Here is an 8,053-nt window from a genome sequence, read left to right as displayed (position 1 = left end):
ATAAGTCACTTATTTACTTACTGTTTATATAGGGCATTAAAGAAGGTTCTCTCTATCTATAAAAGGCCAGCTCTTGGAGTGTGTCCCAATTTCTGTTATTGTGACTTCCACTATCCGCCGGGACTTTGGACCTTAATTCCCATCTTCCGTTTTCCTTCTTCCAAAATCTCCTGATGATGACTGGGCCATGTGCTGGCACTTGCTGAAAAATGGTACGGGGCCAAAATGTTCTTAGGACCCTTCTTAAAAAATCGAAGATGAGACTTTGTATGCTTGCTTAAATCTCTGCCATTCTCCAGCAGTCTGATCCATACAAAAGGATAGGTAGATTGCAGGTTTCATTTGGTTTAAACCTGTTGGTATGCATTGGAAAATCTCTGTTTCATATAATTCTTTGCTCCACAATCTGTTATAACTTTACTAACAGGTACGTAGCATTGTGGGGGGGGGGGGGCAGGGGGGCACCCCCCTCCCCCACTTTTTTGGGCACAACAGATTTTTCTTAAATTAACATACAAAAAATTGAATAACACGAAGCTGGTCCCCCCCCCCCGCACTTTATGGGACCATGTAAAAAATTGAATTGAAGTTAAAAGTATACCCCCACCCACGCATTATGAACTTCAGGATTTTCCCTTTTTTTTTGCCTGTCAAGAATTTTTGTTTGAGTCTGCCCCCCTCCCCCCCCCCCCCCACTTTCAAAAAACGATGCTACGTGCCTAACTAACCAAGGCTGTAATGATGTTGGAACATGAGAGGATGGTTTTTTCCACTCTGACCTCTAGTAGATTATTTAGGGTCATGACCTCTGTCAATTTCTTTATAACATTATAAAATAATTATGCATTTATATTAAAGTAGTTATACTGTTAGTTGTCTAAAGAAAGTTAATGCATCAAAATAAAATTTATAATCTTTAAAATCCATTTTTTTAAATCCTGCAATATTATATATAACTCTCTTGCAAAAGTCATCAAATGCTTTGAAAGTATATCATGGAAGTCACATAAAATATCTGAACATGCTACAGCCCATAAATAAATAAATATATATATATATATATATATATATATATATATATATATATATATATATATATATATATATATATATATATATATATATATAATATCTAATATTCATCATAATAATTGTAAATGTTAATTGTGACCCATTCGCTGATAATTCAATGTCAGATACCCCCAGGACATTTTACGATTGTAAACTTTTATTCAAAGTATTCAGTGGGAGGCAGTATGACGTCATAGTACGCGAACTCTCTCCAGTAAGTAACTAGTAAAAAGTTCATTTGCGTACTGATCTAAAATATTATCATATTATAACATTTATCTCTGTTTATCTCAGCAGGTAATTAAAGTTTATATTGCCATAACCAAGTAAACATTTTAATTTAACCGGGGGGGGGGGGGGGGGGGGGCTTACCTTTTTGCAAAGTTAAGCCTAACCATTAGGAACATAGCATCAGGAAGGGCACCCCCCCCCCACTTTCTCGCAGGAAACAAAATTGTTCCTAAATTTACAATTTAACTTAAAAGGATTGAAAAATTAATAGTGATTTAACTGGAGTCATAGGTATACTAGCAACCCCTCCCCCCCCCCCCCCCCACTCCCACACGGATTAGAAATTTCATGATTTGGGAAAAATTGGGAAAATTTTTGGCAGGTAAGATTGGAATTTTGGAGTCATAGGTATCCCCCCCCCCCCCCCCCCCCCCCAATCACAGATTAGGATTTTCATGATTTTGGCAATAATGGTTTTTTTTCTTGTCAAGATTTTTGATGATTAGTTTAGCCCCCCCCCCCCCCCCCCCACTTTCAATTTGCTTCTTTTATTTGGTTAATATGTCTACCTCCATGCACAGCGGCTTATTATTCAACCATCGGTATGTCAGTTACTGAAATATTTGAAAGAAGAGGTGTAAAACACTTATGCCCCTTTCAAGACCTCTACGAAGGAATTGAACAGACCTAGATATATTTATAAAAAAATCTGTATGGCAAATTTCATTTCAGCAAGTGCAACCTCTGCGAAGAAGTTTTGTTGTGTTTTCTAAGTTCAAGGGACATAATTCTGTCAAAAATTGATCCAAAATCGAACTTGACCTAGATATTCTTTTGGTAAATCTGTATAGCAAATTTCATTTCAATATGCGCAACCTCTGCTTAGAGAATGAACGGAAACTACAACTAATTGGAATTTTTTCTAAGTCCAAGGGGCACAACTCTGTCAAAAATTGATTGTATGCAAAATAAAACTTGACCTAGATATTCTTATGATAACCATGGGGGACGTTTCACAAAAAAACTTGTACGACTTACGAACTAATAAATGCTTATTAATTCACAACTAATCAATATTTCAATTAAATGTCTGTAAGATATAATTACAGGAATCAAAATAGTTGTAAATCAATTGTGTGTGTATATATATATATAGATGTAGTATATGAGTACCCCCCCCCCCCCCCCCCTTTTCTTTGCATTATATTTTTGTGTTGAATGTATTGTTGTTGAATGTACAGCCAAACATTCAGCCTGGAACGCTGGAACGGTATCTCAGCAACCTGGAAATTTAAACTTCAGGGGATCGTAACTGTAGGTCAAGAGACGATCCAAGGACAAGCTCCAAAAGAAGACCTACCTGAAAAGAAAAGAAATGACATTTGTAAAGATACATATACTTATGATGTTAAAAGAAATTTTGAAACATGTCCTGGAATTTATGTCAAAGGCAAAATAGATGATGTCTCTGTTGTTTTTACAATCGATACTGGAGCTTCAAGAAGTATTATGTCTAATAAAATCTACAAACAAATGAAGAATAGACCTGAACTTGAACATACTACTGGTGTTATAAATGCTTGCGGTATGAATTTGAATTCCTTCGGCGAAGCAGAATTTACTCTGACCTTTGGAGATCTTGTTATACGCCAGAACATTATTGTAGCTAATATAGATGACGAATGTCTTTTGGGTGTGGATGTCTTACAAAATAAACAAGGTGTCGCTGCAGATATCATCCTTAGTCAAGGAATTTTGAAATTACAAGGGGTAGATATACCCTGCATTCAAATAGAGTCCAATAATAAATGTAGAAGAGTTACTGCTGCAGATGACTATACTATTCCGCCTTATAGTGAAAAAATCATACAGGCCTTTGTTGAGAGAGAGGATGTCATCTCTGAACCTACAGAGTTTATTATAGAACCGAATGAAAATTTCAGTTCAAGATATGAGTTATTGATGGCAAGTACTTTAGTGGATACAGCCAAGAGTACATCAATACCTATACGAATACTTAACCCAACTTGCGACGAGAAACGAATTAGACAAGACGCTGTCCTTGGAATAGCTGATGAATTTCTTTATGAAACTGTTTTTGATGATGATTGTCAGAATGACACACCTCCCATATCAGTCAGATGTTCTGCTGAAAAAGAGAGTACAGAAAACATTAAAATACCTGAACATTTAGTGCAAATGTATGAGAATTCATTAAAGGACAACAATTTTGACCAGACTTCTCAGAAATTGCTTCTTGACTTGCTATTAGAATATCAAGATGCATTTTCAAAGAATGATCTAGATCTTGGTTTAACTCATGTGAGTGAGCATATCATAGATACTGGTGAGGCAAAACCTATAAAACTTCCTCCAAGACGAGTCCCCATTGCATATGCTGAAGCAGAATTACAGACTATCAATGATATGGAAAAACAAGGAATAATTAGAAAATCTAATTCTCCTTGGGCATCCCCACTTAACTTGGTACTCAAGAAAAATGGTAAAATCCGACCATGTGTAGACTACAGAAGAGTCAATGATGTGACAATAAATGATGCTTTTCCTCTACCAAGAATACAAGACTGTTTAGATGCAGTATCTGGTGCAACAATATTTTCTACATTTGACCTTACATCTGGTTACCACCAAGTTCCTGTTCGAGAGTCTGATATACCAAAAACTGCTTTTATTACAAAATATGGATTGTGGGAATTCCTTACTATGCCCATGGGAATGAAGGGGAGTGCACAAACTTTTCAACGTACCCTTCAAATGATTTTAAATGGCCTACAATGGCAGACCTGCCTAATTTATCTTGATGATATCATTGTATTTGGGTCCAATTTTCAAGAACATTTGAACAGAGTTAAGGAAGTACTGGAAAGAATTAGAAAAGCTGGCCTAAAGCTGAAACCTAACAAATGGCAATTATTTCAAAAGGAAGTCTCTTTCCTGGGACATGTCATTAACAAAAATGGTATTACACCAAACCCTGACAACATTGCGAAGATCATAGATTGGCCTATTCCTAAAACTCCAACCGAAGTGAGACAGATTATCGGCATGGCTTCATACTACAGAAAATTCATAAAAGATTTTGCCAGTATTGTAAGGCCTTTAGTAAATTTGACAAAGAAAGACATCACCTTTAATTGGACTACAGATTGTCAAGATGCATTTCAAAAAATTAAAGAGCTACTAACAGGACCAGAAATTATGAGCTTTCCTATAATGGAAGGGGAATTTGTACTAGATACTGACGCCAGCAACTATAGTATTGGCGCTGTTTTAAGCCAAGTGCAGGATGGTCAAGAAAAAGTAATAGCTTATGCTAGCAGAGCATTAAACAAAGCTGAAATAAATTACTGTGTCACAGACAAAGAGTTACTGGCAGTACGATATTTTGTAGAGTATTTCCGACAATACCTTTTAGGAAGAAGATTTAAAATTCGAACTGATCATCAGGCATTAGTTTGGTTATTTAAAATAAAGGAACCCAAGGGCAGAATTGCAAGGTGGATTGAAATACTCTCGTCCTATGACTTTTCTATAGAATACCGCCCAGGAAATAAGCACGGAAATGCGGATGCATTATCTCGATGTCCTAATCCTAAAGATTGTCAATGTTCCAATTTTGATAACCTAGAACCATTAAAGTGTGGACCATGTAAAAAATGTACTAAGCGTATGGAAGAAACTCCAGAGAGAAAACGATGGCCAGAAAACAAAAATACCGTAGAAATACGTGCAGTCACCAGAAATCAACTAAAAGCAGAAGCAACTACTTGGAATGATATTTATATACCCGTCAATATGGAACAGATACAAAAAGATGACCCGGATCTGAAAATTCTTCATGAAGCTAAAAGAGAACAGAAGAAACCTGATTTTCATCAAATACAGACTTTAAGTCCTGCTACTAGGCATTATCTTTGTATATGGGATTCTATTGTACTAGAAGATGGTATATTAAAAAAGAGAAACTTATCTAAAGATGGTTCTTTTGAGAGTCTACAGATACTTTTACCAAGAGTTTTAAAAGATGATGTTTTACACCAAATGCACGATTCTGTCATTTCTGGTCACCTTGGTTATAAGAAAACCACTGCAAAAGTACGCAGAAAATTCTATTGGTTTGAAATGAGACAAGATATTAAAATATGGGTCTCTAAATGCCAAATTTGTCAAATGAATAAGCCTCCTGTTAAGCCACCCAAGGCACCGTTGGGAGATATGAGAGTGGGTGCCCCATTAGATAGAGTAGCCACAGATATTTTGGGACCATTACCAAGAACACCTCGAGGAAATAAATACATTCTAGTAGTTATGGACTACTTCACCAAATGGGTTGAAATTTTAGCAGTACCTGACCAAACTGCCATTACCTGTGCAGACAAAATTTTAAATGAGTTTATTGCTCGTTTCGGATGTCCCTTGAGTTTACATAGCGACCAAGGCAGAAATTTTGAGAGTCAAATATTTAAAGAACTTTGTCAACTTTTAGAAATTAAAAAGACAAGAACAACCCCTAGGAATCCCAAAGCCAATGGGATGGTAGAAAGGTTTAACAGAACACTAGTAAGCATGATTAAATCCTATATCAAAGGGAAACAGACCGATTGGGACCTCAATTTGGGATGCTTAGCTATGGCCTATAGATGTACGCCGCAGGAGTCTACAAATTTTTCCCCAAATTTTATAATGTTAGGTAGAGAATTAAAACTACCTCTGGAGATTTTATTTTGTCCAAATGAAGACGATGATAACTCTTCTTACGGAGAGTATATCAACAATTTACGTGATAATTTGTATGAAGCCCATATAATTGTCAGAAGAAAACTACAAACGGCAGCAAAAGTACAGAAAGATAGATATGATACAAAAATGTCCTTAAACCTGTATAGTCCAGGAGATCTTGTTTTGATGTTACATGAGCAGCCCCAACTTGACATGGAAAGCAGGAAACTACTGTTGAAATACCATGGACCATTCCTCATCCTACAAAAGTTGAATGATATATTATACAGAGTTCAAATAGATGAAAAGGGAACACAAAGAATAGTTCACCATGACAAAATTAAGCCATATCAAGGAAACGAATTGGCGTGGATGAAAACTGCTTTGAAGAAATTTCAGAAGTTTACTTAAACTTAATTTTACAGACAAAATATTATGTACATGATGTATAACATTCTATGAATTATATACTATATATGTACAATGACATATTGTTACATAAAACAGACTACAACTATGGGCGTATAAGAACATTGGGGCTGGATTTATGATATTTATGTATATAAGTATATTTATACTTACCTTTACTATCTGTAAAATTTACAGAAAACCATGGATATTTCCAAGGCAGAGAAGAAAGGAAGGGTTTTCCAGTGCAGCATTTGTGACTATAAACAAATCAAGAAATATGCCATAAAACATTATTTAAAAACACATGTTAGCAGACACCAGGTCCCATTTTCATGTAGTAAATGTGACTATGTTTCTCTTACCTTGAAAGATGTTGAAAACCATGGGAAATGGTATGGACCGCACAAGAACACAGATCTGCCTGTAGATATTGTCAGAGCCGCTGATCCATTTGTATGGAAGGATGACCACCTTAAACGTTGGGATCAACCTTCATCATTAGCACACTGGATGAACCAACAGAAGAAGAATGACGAAAAGAGCCTCCAGAATTTATTAGAAGTGGCTGCCAGTCTTCCCAATACTCTGAACATTGAGTCAACAGAGAGTACCGGCATTGTGACACCGGAACCTCTTGGTGATGTACCACCCTTTGAGGATATCCTACCAGATCTTCTAGGAGTTGGAGAAAGTGTAGAAATAGATAAGCCAGAGAAGGAAGACACACCCACAACAGTATTCGAACAGATTAAAGAGGAAATCAGGAAACAGGGAGAGAGACAGGTGCGTGCCCTGCAAGAGCAGACCAAGGCCATTCAAGAGCTCAACAAGACACTTACAGGGTATTTCTACAACAGCGGTCCACAGCGCGGGTTAACTCCTTTGCCCGACAGGCCTCCAACCCCAGTTATCAGCAGAAACCAGAGGAGATCCCCACGAAGGCCAACTAATCATTTCTACCGCCCACGAGTTGTCGTACGACCCCACCGACCAATGCCCCCCAGGAATAGGGATAATGCCGTGGATGCCAAAAATGTAACGTAGCAGTACCGGGTGTATTTATAATTGGATTAAATAACGACTAAATAACCCAACCATTCGCAGAATAAGATATAAGTCCTTTGTAAAGTTAAACGAACAATTTTATTAACGATTTCAACAAATGACAATTTATATTGATGAATAAATATGCAGCTTACACTCATCGTACACACATGAATAAATAATGAATAATGATAATAAAAAAACTAGAGCAAAGCTCGTTGCAAAGCAACGAGTGGGTCTTCCGTTAATGTAGGAAGCAAAGCTTGAAGTTCCTGTATGAAGCAGAGCTCTTAAACCAATAACAAGAGTAAATTAAATAAAAAGATGAAAAAAATCGAATTATTCCTGGTACGACTTAACAAAACCCGAATGATATTAAGTACGAATTAACAAAAACCTTTTCGATTTCAAAAACGACTTTACAAAAAAAATCCGAATGTGTTCTAGTACGACTTAACAATTATTTTTGGTACGAGTTAATTTAACTTTTAACTTTATGCTATTTTTTAAACCAAGAACGTGGAATCAAAATTTCCGGAAAAATCAATTTTTAAAC

Source organism: Crassostrea angulata, chromosome 7, assembly GCF_025612915.1.
Source record: "Crassostrea angulata isolate pt1a10 chromosome 7, ASM2561291v2, whole genome shotgun sequence".
Taxonomy (NCBI): Eukaryota; Metazoa; Mollusca; class Bivalvia; order Ostreida; family Ostreidae; genus Magallana; species Magallana angulata.
The sequence above is the reverse complement of the archived record's forward strand: the minus strand, read 5'-3'. Positions refer to the sequence as shown.